Here is an 18,632-nt window from a genome sequence, read left to right as displayed (position 1 = left end):
GGAAAGTTTCAGCGGTGGCCGAAAAAATATCACTTCTTGATGCTTGGTGAAGGTGATGACCCATGTTTTGACCTGAAATCGGCATATAACAAACAATTTGAGCAAGATTTGAGTGAGGAGGCGCGGAAAAATCAAAGGGGGCGGCTAGGTTTTGACGGGGAAGAGAAAAAAGAAGTCTGCACTTTTAAAATCTCCGCGACCCGTTTGGGCGGATGTAAGTTTCCGCCCGGCGGATATGTTGCGGCTTTTGAAAATTTTTCAGAAAAAGGGGCGCGCCCGGGCGGATGATTTGCGGCTTTTGAAATTTTTTTTTTGAAAAACGGTTGCACCCGGGCGGACATAAGTTTCCCCCCGGGCAGACCTCGTTCGCTGCCCCCCGAAATTTTTATTTTTTTATTTAAGTAAAACAATAAAAAAATAAACTAAAAATCGAATTAAATGCAAGATAAGGGAAAGAGAGGTAGTTCTCAATTTATAGTCGAGAGCTTGACTGTCGGTCAGTTTCAGTTCGGATTATCTTGGAACTGGGTGATTCCAAGTTGTGGCTCAACTTTGCCACCCATGTAGTGCTTCAATCGCTGGGCATTGACCGCAAATGTCACATCCTTTCCATCTTTCAATTCTACAGCACCCGATGGGTAAACTTTAGAAATCACGAATGGACCAGACCATCACGACTTCAATTTTCCGGGAAACAGTCGCAACCGGGAGTTGTAGAGTAGGACATTTTCGCCTTCTTTGAATTTTCTTTCGATGATCCGCCTATCATGAGCCCTCTTTGTCTTTTCCTTGTAAGACAGTGCGAGATCATATGCCAGATTCCGGAATTCCTCCAACTGATCCAATTGAACCAGACGTCGTTCACCTGCATCAGTAAAGTTAAAGTCTAGTGCTTTTGTCGCCCAATATGCCCGATGCTGTAACTTTACAGGTAGATGACACGCTTTACCAAACAATAATCTATATGGTATAGTGCCTATAGGTGTTTTGAACGCAGTCCTATATGCCCAAAGAGTATCATCTAACCTTACAGACCAATATTTCCGACTGACCTATACCACTTTTTCTAAAATCCGTTTGATCTCTCGGTTAGATACTTCCACTTAACCACTCGTCTGGGGGTGATAGGGAGTAGAGATCTTATGTGTGACACCATATTTGCTCAAAAAATCTTCAAAGAGTTTGTTGCAAAAATGGGTGCCACCATCACTAATGATTGCTCGTGGTGTCCCAAATTTGTTAAAAATATTTTTCTTTAAAAATTTCAGGACCACTTGAGCATCATTAGTGGCATATGCTTCTGCCTCTACCCACTTAGACACATAGTCAACCGCCACCAAAATATAATTTTTCGTGAACGAGCTGGGAAATGGTCCCATGAAGCCTATTCCCCACATATCAAAAACCTCACACTGAATGATATTATTTAAAGGTATTTCATGACGGTTAGAGATGTTACCTGTCCGTTGGCATTTATCACAGGCTAGCACATAAGAACGAGCATCTTTAAAGAGGGTTGGCAAATAAAAGCCACATTCAAGTACCTTAGATGCCTTCTTTGTTGGTCCAAAATGACCACCTACCTCACGGTCGTGGCAATGGTTGAGAATTTGACCAAACTCTTCCTCTGCAACACACCTTCTGATCATAGAATCTGCACATATTTAGAACAAGAAGGATTCCTCCCAAAAATAATATTTCACGTCCGAAAAGAATTTTTTTCTTTGGTAAAATGTCAAATTTGAGGGGGGGGGGGGGGGGGGGGGGGGGGGGTGGTGAGCCTGTAACAAGAAAATTCGCAAAGTTTGCAAACCAAGGACAATTTTTCACCGCTAACAGCTGTTCATCCTGAAACCAATCATCTATCTCATCGTTTTCACAATTTGTACTATCATGTTCTAGCCTAGAAAGATGATCAGCTACCACATTCTCTACACCTTTTTTATCTTTTATTTCGAGGTCAAACTCTTGGAGAAGTAATATCCACCTAAGCAATTGTGGTTTGGCCTCTTTCTTAGCAAGCATATATTTAAGGGCAGAGTGGTCAGTAAACACAATTACTTTCGACAAAACAAGGTATGAATGGAACTTGTCAAGTGCAAATACTACTGCAAGTAATTTTTTTTCAGTGGTGGCATAATTTAATTGTGCTTCATCTAGAGTCTTACTTTCATAGTATACAGTATGAAATACCTTGTTCCGCCTTTGGCCAAGGACAGCACCAACCGTAGTATCGCTGGCATCGCACATGATCTCAAAGGGTAGATTCCAATCTGGTGCCACCAAGACAGGAGCCGTCACCAAGCGCTCCTTCAAATCCTCGTATGCCTGTAAACAGTCAGAAATGAAATCAAAAGGCACATCTTTCATAAGTAAGGAAGATAGAGGTTTGGCAATTTTTGAAAAATCTTTGATAAAACACCGATAAAAACCGGCGTGGCCTAGAAAACTTCTAACTCCATTTATGGATGTTGGAGGTGGTAAGTTTTGATAACTTCGACTTTTGCCTTATCCACCTTTATTCCATGCTCTGATATTTTGTGCCCCAATACTATTCTTCTTGTACCATAAAATGACAATTTTCCCAATTCAGCACCAAATTTGTCTCCTCGCATCTCATCAACATCACCTTCAGATTCTGTAAACAGTCATCAAAAGAAGAGCCAAATATCGAGAATTCATCCATAAATATCTCAAGAAAAGTTTCTATCATGTCATAAAATATAGCGGTCATGCATCGCTAAAAAGTGGCAGGAGCATTACACAACCCAAAGGGCATCCGTCTAAAGGCAAAAGTGCCATAAGGACAAGTGAAAGTGGATTTCTCTTGGTTCTTGGGTGCAATCATGATTTGGTTATACCCTGAATACCCATCCAAAAAACAATAAAACTCATGACCTGCTAACCTCTCAAGCATTTGATCAATGAAGGGCAGTGGAAAGTGATCTTTACTGGTAGCATCATTTAATTTCCTATAATCAATGCACACACGCCATCCTGTAACTGTCCTAGTGGGTATTAATTTATTTTGTTCATTTGTCATAACATTAATCTCACCCTTTTTCGGCACACATTGAACATGACTTACCTATGCATTATCAGATATAGGATAGATAATACTTGTATCAAGAAGTTTGATTGTTTCTGCCTTTACTACCTCTTGCATCTTTGGATTCAATCTTCTCTGAGGTTGCACAAGAGGTGAGTATTTGTCTTCCATCAATATCTTGTGCATGCAGACTGAGGGATTGATCCCTTTGATATCCGCCACCTTCCATGCAAATGCTCTTTTGTGTGCTTTCAAGACTTCCAGCAGTTTGTCCTCCATCACATCTCTCAAAGAAGAAGAAATAATCATAGAGAGTTTATTATTCTCACCTAGATAGACGTATTTCAGATGTGGAGGTAATGGCTTGAGCTCCAGAGTTGGTGGCTCCTCTAGGCTTGACTTCTGAGGGGTCAAGTCTCTTCGATCCCCCAAGTCCTCTAATCTCATCCTTATTGGCATCTTCCATGGCTGGTTGGCATTGAGGTATGCCACTATTTCGGCATTCTCTGCATCCAATTTATCTTCTCTCAATTCAGTAGTGAGAGTGGCTTCCAAAGGATCTCTAATAGCATCCTGTACATAGTCAGACATAAGAGAATCAAAAGCATCAATTCTAAAACAACTATCAGAATGCAATGTGTGCTTAAGTGCATTAAAACATCAAAAGTAATCTCTTCCTCGCCCGCTGTCAATCTCAACTTCCCTTATTGAACATCAATCAGAGCCTTGCCAGTTGCAAGGAATGGTATCCCCAAAATCAAGGACATCTCCACGTCTTCCTCCATGTCAAGTACCACAAAATGTGCAGGAAATATGAATTTGTTCACCTTTACCAAGACGTCCTCTATGACTCCTCGTGGGTATTTGACAGATCTGTCTGCTAGTTGCAAGGACATCCTTGTTGGCTTAGGTTCTCCTAATCCGAGCTTCCTGAATACAGATAACAGCATAAGATTAATACTCGCACCAAGATCACACAAAGTTTTATGAAAAACAATATCACCAATCACGCAAGGAATAGAAAAACTCCCTGGGTCCTTCAGTTTCGGTGGGATTTTGTTTTGTACCAATGCAAAGCAGTTCTTAGTCAGATTAACCGTCATGTGATCCTTCAATTTTCTCTTGTTTGCTAAAATGTCCTTCGGAAATTTGGCATAACTAGGCATTTGCATCAAAGCATCGGCAAAAAGAATATTGATATCCAATTTTTTAAATACCTCAAGAAACTTACCGAATTGCGCATCAAGTTTTTTTTTTCAGTGTTGCAGGGAAAGGAGGAGGTATAACAATTTTAGATTGTGCCGTGGGTACTGGTGTAGAGTTAGGGGACTTACCTTTAGATGTCTCATTTTGTTCATCCGGGGCTTGTCTTTTTTCCTTTCCTCTAGACTCTAAAATTTTTCTACTCTTCAACTCAATGACCTTCACTTGCTCTTTTGGATTGGTCTCTGTGTTACTTGGCAAGGTGCCCGGCTCTATACTTGCTATCATCTTTGCTAACTGTCCAATTTGATTTTCTCGCCCCTTTATCGATGCATCTTGGTTTTGGAGTCTAGTTTCAGTAGATGAGATGAACTTAGACATCATTTGCTCCAAATTGGACTTATCTTCTCTAGGAGGGTCAATTCTGTACATTGGTTGTTTCCCATATTGTTGTCCTCCCTGTGGTCGATTCTGATTGTTTTGGCCACCCCATGAGAAGTTGGGATGTTGCCTCCATCCAGGATTGTATGTGTTCGAATAAGGGTAATTCCTTGGACGGTTTTGGACTCCAACTTGATTCACTGGTGCCCCTTCTTGCACATAAAAGGGATTTCCATCTTGACAGTCCTTAACATAGTGTTCTCCTCCGCATTTTTCACAAAATATCTCTTGAAGACGCATAGCCGTGCCACCCATATTCAACCCGTCCAACTTCCTGTTCAAAACATCAAGCTGTGCAATGATAGCAAAAAGGTCATTTACCTGGTGGACTCCTGCACTTCTCCCCTGGTTGTTCCTTTCAGATTGAGGATGATAGCTGCTACAAGCCATCTTCTCCAACAACTCATATCCTTCCTCAACAGTTTTTCTCAAGAGGTTTCCACAAGCAGTAGGATCTATCATAGTACGATTAGGAGTAAGCAAACCATAGTAAAAGGTTTGAACAACTAACCCAAGTGACAGTTTGTGATGCGGGCATCTTCGTAATAGATCTTTGAAACGCTCCCATGCTTCAAATAAAGACTCCTGCTCGAATTGAGCAAATGTAGTGATGTCTGACCGCAGCTTCATGGTCTTAGATGGAGGAAAGTATTTAATGAGAAACGCTTTCACCATGTCCTCCTATGTGGTAATCGAACCTAGAGGTGAACAATTTGACTATGCTTTAGCTTTGTCACGTAAGGTGAAAGGAAATAAACGCAATCTAACAGCATCATCAGAAACTCCATTAAATTTAAAAGTATCGCAAATTTCAAGAAAATATGCGATGTGCGTATTTGGGTCATCTACTGCAGATCCTCCAAACTGGACTGTATTCTGAATCATCTGAATTATAGCTGGCTTGATTTCGAAGTGATTTGCCCGCACAATAGGCCTCACAATGCTGGGGCGTGCACCATCCAAAGAAGGCTGGGCATACTCTAGCATTGGTATGCGGCGTGGCATCTCAACATGTCTATCTTCATGATGTTCCTCCTCATGCTCGTGCCTCTCCATCAGTTCCTTAAGTCTCTGTTGCTGTCTTCTTCTGCGGAAAGTTCTTTCAATTTCAGGGTCAAACTGCTCAAGCTCCACGTCAAGTGACTTTGGCATGCACCGGAAGAGATATCTGTAATAGAATATGGAGTGTTAACTCAATAAAAATGAAACAATGCTAAAGAAAATAACTAAAAATAAAATTGTGAATTAACAGTCCCCGACAACGGCGCCAAAAACTTGATCGAGCAAAACTTGCACTGAGGAATCCTCAATAAAAATATGGTTTTGTATGCTCGAAAATTAATCGCAAGTGCACGATGTCAAGTAATAGTATAATGTACGTGAGTACGAGTATCGTTCCACTGGAGACTATATTTGACAATTATTATTTCTAGTTATCAAATCTTCAGCAACGAAATTTGGATGGTTGTTTATTACTACTATACTCAAATAAATATGCAATTAAAAAGATTCAAGAATTAAATAATGAGATTTAATATCTAGAATGATTGATTAAAATTCAATGAGACATGAATTTGTTGGGAATTTAAGTTCACCTACCCCTCGTTAGTTAATTAATTCGTTCAATATTGATTGTATGCTTCCGCCAGGATTTCCTGTAAAATTGAACACGCCCTCTCGAGCTATGCCAAACTAATTCAATTAAATGATGTAATTAAATGTCTTTAATTATTTATCAAGAGTGAATCGCATGTCGATCTATGAAATCCCCTAGTTTTCGCCCTATTGGACTATGACTATCGGCGCGTATCCAATTTCATATGTCAATGTAAATTGTAGATCCACGAACTATGGTACTCGTTCCTATCACAAGCTATTCTCTCGAACTCACTCGCAATATAAAACGTTGTTAAAGTTAGCTAAGCTCTAAAAACACAATGAAAAACAGTAACACAATCAAGAATAAACCAACAACTGAAATATGAATTACCTAAATCAGAGTTCGGGGTAGGATCCCCTTAAATCTCAACAAATAATTAAGTTTAGATAATCGAATTCATAATAGAAAATAAACAAACCAATGTTTAAAAGATCAAAACTAAGTTAGAAATATTAGATTTGACGAAAAATGCAAAGACGATGCCCGGAAATCTTCGAATCTTCAATCCAAGCGCAAAATCCTCTCCAAGGCTTCGGTGGCTGCCGAATCAATCCCAAAATCGTGCCCTACACCCTTCCATATCATCCATGTCCATAAATAAGGTAAGGAATCGGCCAAGAAATCTTTCCAAAATTTCAAGCGCGCCCGGGCGGACATAAGTTTCCGCCCAGGCGGATGGCTTGCGCAGATCTTGTATTTTAATTTTTCTTTGACGCGCCCGGGCGGACATAAGTTTCCGCCCAGGCGGATGACTCTCGCAAAAACTCCTTCTCCCTTACCTTGCAGGCGCCCGGGTGGACATAAATATTTCTCCCATGAGGATGACTCTCGAATTTCTCCCTTTTTATGCACGAATTTCCTGCATTTTCACCAACTAAACACATGAGCAATAAGAAAACATAAATTATGCTAAAATAATACAAAATGCATGCAATCTAAATGATAAATGCAACACAATGCGACATAACATTATATGAAAAACAAGTAAAATCTACCAATATCAGAATACATGTGAATTTAACCCACTCACTGTGGATTTGTTTCTCTCTATAACAACTCATTAAAAGTTTGTGATGAAATATGCTAACTACGACATGATATTTTGATTTTTTTTTTCAGAGTTTGGTTTATGAACTGTTGAAAAAATTAGATTCTTAACTAAATTATGTGATCAAATTTTTTTACAAGATTATGTAAAAAATGATGTGATTTTTTGTAAAAGTTTAATGACTTGTACCTAAATCATATTTTGGGTCAATTTTTTTACTTGTAGATCATATTTCGTATGAATTATTTAATAAATTTAATTCATTTTTATTCGTAGAAGTTTTGACACTGTTGTATATTTGTTTAATTTTGGTGAAGTGAAAAATAATTTTTACTCCACTACTTTATTTGAAAAAAGAAGTTAAATGTAATTCAGATACTTCAGAAAATATTAAATTAGTGTGGTAATAATTAATACTTACTTTGTTAAATTAAATTATGATGAAGTAATATATTGACTATTACTTCTATTGTACAAATGAATGAATGATGAAGTAATAAAACATATATATTTCTATAAATCCAAATTGTAGCCGAGTGTAAGACGTATTTTATTTCGTCAATCAATATAACTTGTGAAGTTATATTCACTTCTTTAATTAACAAAACCAATTTCAATCGGATTTTGTCTCTTTCAACCGGTCAAAGACTTCACTTTTTAAAATATAAGACTTCGTTTATAATGAGAATAAAAACATAATTTTTTATTTCATAATGGTCTATTTCGGTAATTATCTTCCAATTACTTCATGTGATATATGAAGTAAAACACCTATTTTCTAGGATAGTTAGCAAATAACAACGCTTCAACTTTTAAAAAAATAATAATAATCTAACTCTCTCAAGTATATTTGAAAACATTCAACTAAATTTTTAGAGTGAATTTTTTTTTCAAAAATTTAATTTAACAAAAGTTATTTTTCAAAATTTCCACTGAGGGAGAGGTTCTCTATTTTCTTTTTTAAATGCTTGAGACTCTTTTTTAATTTACAGGCGAACATTTAAAATTTATTTTCCGAACTAGTTACGAAGAAAATTGGTCACGTGACTTGCTCTCTAGAAAGTACATTCACATGAAAATGTTACAAATCAAAACAAAATAATTTAAAACGTAAAGTTGAAACAAAATTAATATTTATACAGCGAACACATAATAACATATTTAATATTTGTAAGTGATAGATAATACACATACTACATCAATTCAAATATTTCATCCAAAGTCCTATTCAAAACTTGGGAGATAATATGGTAAAATGCAAAAATCGTCATATAATTGATTTGTTGTAGTGTCATGTAACTAATCGAAGTTTATTAATCCCAATTAATCTGTTTTTTTGTTAAAAACTTTTTTATTTTTTTCATTGGAATGCTGACGTAATTTGAAAATTACAAAAAATGATACCTCATTTGTCGACAAGTCATTTAGTCAAAAAAATTGACAGATATTTGTCAAATTTGACCGAAACGTTTGATGAATGTTTTCCATTCAGACGTGAGAAATCATAAATTAAAAAGCATCCCGAATATCCCTTGAGTTCTTTATCTCATTTTATATCATTTGAGTGTTTAGTTCTATAATATTTGTGAGTGTTTGTTTTCATGTATTAAGTGAGTGTGTAAGGCCCAGGAAATTCAAACTACATAACCCGACTACATAAAATCTACAGTTTTTTTAAAATATGTGTTTAATGATTTTTGTGCATAATATTGCATGAGTATGGCATGGATAGATATTTATTTCATGTTTATTTTAAAGTTTCATGCATTATGGTTTGAATTTGCATTTCGCGTTCGAATGAGTAACGGAGATCGGGGATAATCAGAAAAAATATTTTTATTGAATAATTATTTTTAATTATTTAATATATGAGGTATTTAAGTGTGATTTTTGAAAATGGGCATTGGTTGGGTATTTTTACCCGTCGGGTTATATTTTTAGCCGGTACGCAAATTTTATTGAATCGGAAGACTTTTTGAGGGTTCAGACGATATTTTCAAAAACGTACCAAAACGAAATATTTTTCGGGAACATGTTTGGGCTTGATGGGTTTATTTTAGTGCTTAGTAGGCCCAAAACCTTTTAACTTCATTTAAATTTTTATTAGGGCCCACTTATGCATGAGTTTTCTATTTAAAACCTACACTATCAAACCTTAACCCTAACCCAAGTGCACGTCTTGTATCATTCTTTTTCTCATCATTAATGCTATGTATGCTGATATATATGTATTTGCATGAGGAACTCTTCGATTTACCTTATGGTTTCGTTTTTACAAGAATTTTGCCATGAACACGAATGTATTCTTTACATTACTCACGTTTTTGCGAGTCCTTGTGCAAGGTGTGAGAACTCAAATTTTTGGGCACGTAATTAATTAAATATAGACGTGTATAAGAATTTATTTTCGAATTATAATAAATTCGAAAATATAAGTAATACATGGAAATCGAAATCCACTACAAGATACACGATAAATTAAGGCTGGACATTCACCTAATTTAAAAGGAAATATTGCATACAAATCAGCTTTTCTCAACAAGGAAGCATATCAATATGTATGGAAGGAGCATCTCCATAATTAAGGAATAATTATGTCTCAATTTTGGAAGGAAAATCAATCGGTTTATGGTAGGATTCTCACTCATCACCTATAAATACCCCTTAAGCTTTTAAAAATTTCACCCCTCATTCAAGCAAGCAATTTTCGAAATTTGCTCTCACAAGTGCTCCCAAGAATTTTTGAAATTTTTGTTCCCCAAAAATTCTGCACGAGTCATAAAAATTCCGTCCAAAGTTCGAAATTCGTTTCTCTCTCTGGGAAGCTTGGAATCAGATTTCCACCGTTCAAAATATGCTTTCATATATTTTGAATAACATATCCAAATTTCAGTAAAATCCAACGGTTAGTTTTTTGTTTATATCTTTCTCAAGAAAACTGCTCAGATTCTAGGCGAGAAAAGCATACCTACGTTTTTCGTATATGAACAGGTTAAAATGACTTCTAAACTTGATCTCCACCGTTCATAATTTTTTGACGTACTTATGAACGTACTGTACAATTTTAAGCCCGATCCAACGGTTCAACAAGGCGAAAGGAATTTTACAACGCGACTGATTTTTCGGTAGATGTGCTGCTGCATTTTTGAAGCATGATTCTTCTATAATTTTCGAATTCTTCATGTTTTCTTCCAGTCTAAGTTAAGTGGGCTTGTTTAAAATATGTTGCGTATGAATTATTTCGTTTTCGAAAATTTCGGTTGAGCACCTTCATTCTATTTCTACGTTCTTTTTTTGGTGCGATTTTTCTACGTTTACGTGTTGGCACTGTGAGGATTCACTGAAAATGGGTGGAAATCCCAACATATGGCCCTTCACGGTGGGATAGAACCGTTTTATAGCCTCACTCCCTTAGAGGATTAAAAATTAGGGACTGATATCAGTAAACCATAGAAGGTGGAAGAATTGCAGTGCTGTTATGATATGAATATGATGCTATGTTATGAAAAGTATGAAATGATTATGTGTTATTTTCGAAAATTGTGTAAATATTTTTTTATGTTGTGCTCGAACGACCCCCGCTTACTGAGTGACGACCATATCACTCACCCCTTACGCTACCCTCCCTAGATAAATCAGAAGAAGAAATAGAGAAAAATAAATCAGACAACAGTTTTTGGACTGATAGTGGACGCATGAAGAATTTTAATTAAGAATATGGTCTTGTGAGTTTTAATTCAAGTTATAAACGGTTCCGCATATTTGTATCGTTTTCAGAGTTACTATTGTAAAAATTATTTCATTTTTATGGTATTTATGATATAAACTGGTTTTGGTTTATACTGTAGTACGATGCTTGTTGTTTAGCAATTTTGTGATTGTTGAATAACGCCGGTGTCGACTAACCCCAGTCTCGGGGCGTGACATTTAAGTGGTATCAGAGCCGCCAGGCTAATTACCCAGTTGGGAAAAAAATATATTGTCAGTTTATGGAAAAATGTTGATGCAGTCCCCTTCGGAACGACCCAACGAGTAATAATCACAACTTGTTGCGAGACATGGTCTGAAGACACGAAATTCCTTTATTTAGATATTCGCGCGTTTTTGCTATTTTAGGAAAGTTTCGTAGAACTCATAACTTTTTGTAGAAAACTCAGAATTTAATTCCGTCAACTGTTCTGTAATCCTCTTGACGTATTCTTTCTATCCATGGGTGAATGTCCAAACTTTCTATTTTGGAAAAATTCTGGAAAAATCCCGTTCAACATGTTTCTTGAACTACTTGTCGAAATTTTATGGAATTGTATTATGAGGACAAATAATATTTGTATTTATTTTTGGTAATATACCTATTAGAGATAAGTTGAATTAAGCTTCTGATTTAAGATAAAAAAAATAATAATTTTAATCGGGGATGATAAATTATTTATGAAAAACTAGCAGTAGAAAATCTGATATAAGAAGTATATAATAAGTTTTGGGTATTTCAATATAGAAGTTAATTTTGTATCGATAGTTAGCTGTGTGAGCAATATGTTTGGGTTATTAAGAATGTTAGTGCTAACTTTAAATATGTAGGACCTTGGAATATCCTGTGAGACAATATCATCAGGTTAAGAATTTATATTATTTTGGGATAACAAGTAGGCTACGATCTTACGAAAATAAAATAAATTATGAGATATTGATGGGTATCAAGGAAAGTATAGTACAATAAGTTTTGACTTTTATGGTACTAAGAATGATTCAAAGAGAATGACATTCAATGAACTCCTTTGTATTAGAACGTGATAGACTCATGATCTTGATGAAAGTAAGATTTAGTAAAAGAATAATTATTTGAGATAACGACTAGGTTATAATTTTCGGGATTTAAGCTATAGATCGATATTGAGTTAAGTTTCACTATTCTATATGGGTTTTAATTTTTACATAGTAATCGTGATAATTTCAAGATAGAATAAATCAATATAAATTCGCATATATTCAGTGCTGACTTGATTCAATTCATTTCGGTAGATTTCGACTCCATCTTAAGGATGAACTGATTATCTAAGAGCCATGCAATAGTAGATTGTCGGAGTAAGAATATCAAATTCTGAGCGCCAAACCAAGAAGAAATCAGGTACCATGGCAATTCCAAGGAACATAAATACATTTTTTCTGTTTTCCAGACTTGGAAAGCGATAATATCGGGCGAAGAAATTTACCTAGCAATGGTAAACAAATTGCAAGAATTAGATGAGCTGAATTTGGAAGACATATCAGTAATACGAAAATTTTCGGACATTTTTCCAGAAAGGCTACTTGGAATGGTCTCGGACTGTGAAGTAGATTTCGAGATAAATTCGGTACTTGATGATGCACCAATCTCCAATACACCGTATTGAATAGCTCAAGCTGAACCCAAAGAGCTAAAAGAATAACTCCAAGAGTTGTTTAAAAAAAACGGATTAGGCCAAGTGCATCCCTTTGGGGAGCTCCAGTCCTATTTGTAAAGAAAAAGATGAAAGTATGAGATTTTGTATAGATTATAGAGAAATCAATAAGATCACAATCAAAAATAAATATATTATTCAAATAATAGACGGTCTTTTCGATCAACTTAAAGGAGCTACAGTCTTCTCCAAGCCTGACCTGAGGACAAGCTATCATTAGCTAAAAATCAGAGCAGAAGACACCACAATGTCAACATTCAGAATATGGTCATGTAAGATCTAAATCAAGAGTATCAGTGGACCCAAAGAAAGTAGAGGCAATTCTAGATTAGCCGAAACATAAGAATACAACCGAAATTAGAAGCTTCTTTGGATTACCAAGCTATTAACTGAAATTTGTCGAGGGCTTTTCTTCAGTAGTCGTATCACGGACGAGATACGCACAAAAAAAATATGAATTCAACTGAAGAGGAAGATGTGAAAGAACTTTTAAACATTAAAGGAGAAACTAGCATCTACACCGATGTTGGTATTATCTACTGAGGACAAGGATTTTACCATATACAGTAAAGCATCAAGGGAAAATATCATATGTGTACTCATGCGAGACAGGCGAGTCAACTGAAGCCGCATGAGCAAACCTAAGCTACTCACGATCTCGAGTGGGCAGCAGTGATCTTTGCTTTGAAATATTCACAGACCACCAAGCCTCAAGTATTTTTTTCATACAAAAAGAATTAAAAAATGAGGCAAAGAATGTGGATAGAGTTACTCAAGGACAATGACTTGACAATAAACTACCACACCGGCAAGGCAAATAAGGTAGCCGATGCTTTGAGTTGAAAAAAAAACATGGGTAAGATAACCTAACATCACTGTCCGCGCAACCATGCCTTCGGTAAGTAGTCAAGCTAAATCAGAGTCGAGACACGACACTCGAGAAGTTCAAAGAACAAGACAAGGAAATAAAGTAGTCAGATTTTCAAGTGGACCCAGACAGAATCCTAGGGATGAGAGGACTATTGTGTGTGCCAGACATCGACAATATTCGATAAGAAGTGATGTAAGAGGCGCATAAGACATTCCAGATCTATATCGTCAGTACAAAGATGTATAGGGATTTGAAAGAAAATTTCTGGAAAAGCAAGATGAAATAGATGTCGCCGAGTTTATATTTAAGTGACAAGTATGCCAACAAGTGAAAGTCGAGTATCAACGACTGGAAGGACTACTGCAACCGTTAGAATCCTAGAATGGAAACGAGAACATATTTCCGTGGATTTCGTTGTGGGATTGTCAAAGTGAATACAGATTCACGATGAGGTACGTATAATCGTAGATAACTCATAAAATATGTTTACTTTCTACTCGTTCGAAGAATTATAATATTGACAAGTTGGCTACTCTGTACATGGATAACATTATACGGCTACATAAAGTGCCTACAATCATGTTAGAGTAGGTGCTCGTCGAGCCAAGTGTTGGCCGAGTGTTCACAATGAAACTCTATGTATAAGCAATCTTTATTTTAGTAATATTTGATATTATTATTTTGGCACATCTTTATCTGTATACCCATGCTAGTTGCATAGATAAAGCCCTTGAATATACAAATGGTAGAAAGAATATGAGATGCTCATATGATGAGTATCATGAAACTCATATTTGTAATACTGTATATTCTAAACGGTTCCTAGTCGATTCAGCCGCCACTAAGAAGGATATAGGCCGCTCGAGTTCGAGATTAGTATCTGCGATGTGAGTACCATGTTTCATTGGTAGGGGACATTGTGATGTCCGAACATGCAGATAGGTGCTCCTTGTTGAGTGCACTGAACAACCCTCCATAAAAGGACTTTCCAAGTGGTTCTCACTTATCGAGTGGAAACGTCCTAATTTATGGTTGTACACCATTAGTCCTTATGACCCGGGACAACATTGAGACTCTATGTGCTAGAATTACACTTTGACTTGTTTACCGACTCTCATGGGGTCATCAGGTGGCAAGGTTGGGTGTTTTGTCGAAACATATAGGAGTCGATGCATTGTAGTCGGGGATTCACCGCTTACCTTCGGGTATGGATATCCTATGTGTTCTCATGTGTTTGTAGGTTGAAATCTCTGATCAGAGTATGGTGGTAATTATGAAAGGGGTTTCATAGATTACACCATCGATGCAACTACGACATGACACATAGTATTGATTCATTGACAACTCTCGGTAAACCAATGGTTGTCGAATCGATCGGGATATATGAGTTGAAGGGACCGTACTGTACGCTAACCATAATTGAATGGTTCTTGCAGGCACTATCATTTGATACCTTGGGAATCATGTAAGCGATGCTGCTAGGCGTTTAACATGATTGGTTGGGTACTATCAGACTTGAGTTCTGACGTTCTTGTTATCAAGGAGTTGATAAGTAAAAATGGAGCAATTGGGGTATGCTCATATAAGGACATGTTTAGTCCGAATCACATGGAGATGTGAGCCCACGGCTAGTTGTATCAATGAACCATTGAGGGCCACACAAGTACTAGCTTTCTAGATCCCGTTGAGAAGTAAAAATAGTTCAATGTGTTGAACGGCTTATAGAGGAGTTTATAAGCGTAAGGAAAATTAGAAGTATGACTTCTATAAAGGAGAAAATAGTTCAATGTGTTGAACGGCTTATAAATGAGTTTATAAGCGTAAAGAAAAATAGAAGTATGACTTCTATGAGAGAAATGTAAATTTTAATTTATGGAAGTGTTCCTAAATTAAAAGTTGGCCAAGTGAATAATGTATTTGAAAATTGTGATTTTCATAAACATTATTATGGACTAAATTAAATTAATTCAAGTGTTAAATTAATTAAACACTAGTGGACCTAGTAGAGTCCAAATAATTAAATTAATTCAAGTGTTGAATTAATTAAATTATATTGAGTCTTGTAGAGCTCAAGTTAAATTAATTATTTAACTAGTGGGACTTGGGTAAATTCAAGTAATGTTTAATTAGTCTCAAATATGTTTGAGATAATTACATTTAGTCCATGGTTTTTTAATTTGTTAAAAACCATATAATATGCATGCATGGGAGGTGAAAGGTTGGGAGACTATTTTTTGAGTTTTCAAGGCATGGCATGCAAAAAGTGATTTCTACTTTTACAACTACCAAGACAAGTCTCCCCTCCCCTCATTTTGCATACACTATGGCCAAATTCTTCACTCCCTTTTCTCTCCAAGTTTTTCTCTCATTTTCTTCTTCAAGTGTTGAGGAATGAATAATTCTTCTCTTTGAAAAATCTTCATATTTTTCTAGTGCAAAATATGAAGGGATCTACCTAGTTGGTGGTGGGCCTAATTTTGAAGAAAGGAGTCCAAGGAGAGCTTGTAGATTTCTTCATGCCATTCAAGAGCTTTGTTGTTTAACAACAAAGTTGGAGCCATACATCAATCCTTGTGATTGATAGGTAAAATTCTAAACACACTATGAATGTCATTTTTGTGTTTTATTGTATTTGCTACACATTATAAGGGGTGGCCGAAAATTTTGATGAAAAATTCCATTTTTTAAACTTTCGTTGCGCTTCCTGTCACCGTAACCGATCCCCTTTCAAGTGGTATCCGAGCTATGGTTACGATTTTGTGTAGCAATTACAAGATATTATGTTGAGATCGATTTCTAACCGCATGAGAACAAAATTTTGCATCGAATCAAGGCCGGTTTCGGGGGAATTTTGGGCAGCAAGTTGCTGCCCATTTCGGGCAGCTAGGGCAGCCCGAGGGGCTGCCCGAACAGCCCCATGTTTTTAATAAAAAAAAAATTTTTTGGTAAGTTGGCCGGAATTCGGCGACGGAGCTCCGGCGACGGCGATGACGGCTAGGGTTTCCAAAAGTGTTTTGGAATATCAAAGTGTCATGGGCCTTGAGTTGTTGGGCCATTAGATGGCTAACATGTTTGTGAATTTTAAATGGGCCAAACTGTTTTTGGTGAAAAATAAGTTTTTGGGCCCTTAAGTTTAAAATTACAAAAGTTGCAAATTTTTCTCATAAAATAAATAATTGAAGTTGGACTTTAATTATTTATAGTAAATTGTGATTTATAAGAAATTCGGTTATAAATAAATTAATTGGAAAGTAGACAAAGGTGTTTGTATACTTTGTTAATTTAGTTTATAATCGTGGCGGTTAGTGATTGGTTCAAGATATATACTATTGGATCAATTAATTATTGTGATAATTAATTGATGGTGTATGATATGTGATATTATGCATGAAGGATGATCAAAAGCCCAAGCCCAATTTGCTAGGTGTATGCTAGGATATTTTGTGTTGAATGATTGTAGTAATTATCAATTTATAAAGTGGGCTTGGTTTATGGCCCGTTCCCACCCTCATGAGATGTATCCCTATTTGCCATGGATATTTATTTGTAAATATTAGTATAGTGGATGATCAAGATTGGAAGATGCTGGCCATGATGATTATGAAGATCGAAGACATGTAAATATTGGAAGCTTATGTAATAGTTGCATTTGCATCCCGTGCATTTCCCTAGGATTGGACCTAGGCCCGTGTTTAGATCACACGGTCCGTTAGTATTGGGGCGATTGATCATCCTTGTTTTGTTTACTGTTTATAATATATGCATGATATGTTATAAATAATGAGTATGTGCGTTATTATTATGATAATAACAAAGTTGCATGAATCCGGCAAACATACGATCAAACATGGCGAGCTTTTAAATAAAATTAATGATGAGACCTTTCAAAATTAAAAACCCTCATTTTGAATAAAATTCAAAATTAATATCAAGCCCGAAAAGGGGAATTATAAATTTGTTTATAATTTCCTTGTCTTCCATCGACAATGGGTGCATGATGAACGCTACCCGTACTCGGGGCTCGGCTCATATTATTGGGGGAGCTTTGGGTGCCGGAAAGCTGTGACATCCATTGACATGGTGATGTGAACTACGTGGAACTCCCATGATTTCGGCTCATATCATTGGGGGAACTCATGGCGACCGTCCATTAAGGTTCAACATCGATGGGTAAGGCTTGACACGTGAAGATGAACGACGTCATATTATTGGGTCCTAATCAAACGTGAGACAAAATTTTACGTAGAGGGTTGCATTGTGATGCAATTGGAAACTACCTTTTAGGAATTGTGATTGGCTGATATTATTCGGAATCATAATTCGCTAATCGGACCTTACGTACCTACTGAGGAAAGGAGTTTCCCGTTTTCACTAGAGGGTAGTGAAAGATGTCAAAACAGTGGGAGCAAATATTTATGAAGTAAAAGTCCAAACTTCATATCTTACTAAATATTTTAAAATAGTCATCAACATTTATCTGTTTTTACTTTTCAGTACAAATTGACAATGTCTTCGATTCGCAATCTGATATCCATAATACTCGACAAACACATATTAACTGGACCTAATTACCTCACTTGGCTAAGAAACCTGAAAATCGTCTTGAATTCGGAAAGGCTAGCATATACACTGACTGAGTCGCCCCCTGTTGAGGCTCCGACTGACTGCAATCCTGAGGAATTGCAGGCTTACAAGGAATGGTGTGACCATGACTTGATAGCTAGGTGTTATATGCTGACTTCTATGAATGATGAGCTGCAGAGGCGTTTTGAAGATGCAAAGAATGCTGCTGACATTCATAAGCACCTCAAAGAGCTCTTTGGTGTGCAGACTCGGCCTCTTAGGCATGCTACCGTCAAGGAGCTGATCACTATGCACATGGGAGATGGGGCCTCGGTCCATGAGCATGGCCTGAAGTTGAT

The 18,632-nt window shown here is 36.5% G+C and overlaps 1 non-coding gene and 1 pseudogene across 1 annotated transcript; one reads left to right on the top strand and one right to left on the bottom strand.

Annotated features, from left to right (window-relative positions):
* LOC142550173 (uncharacterized) overlaps window positions 1–18,632 on the bottom strand; it is a 110,227-nt pseudogene that overhangs the window by 69,528 nt on the left and 22,067 nt on the right.
* On the top strand, window positions 5,214–5,319 carry LOC142550376 (small nucleolar RNA R71). Its single transcript, XR_012821339.1, has one exon. It is a non-coding gene; the product is annotated as a small nucleolar RNA R71 (small nucleolar RNA).

Source organism: Primulina tabacum, chromosome 6, assembly GCF_025594145.1.
Source record: "Primulina tabacum isolate GXHZ01 chromosome 6, ASM2559414v2, whole genome shotgun sequence".
Taxonomy (NCBI): Eukaryota; Viridiplantae; Streptophyta; class Magnoliopsida; order Lamiales; family Gesneriaceae; genus Primulina; species Primulina tabacum.
This window is presented reverse-complemented; position numbering and strand designations above follow the sequence as displayed.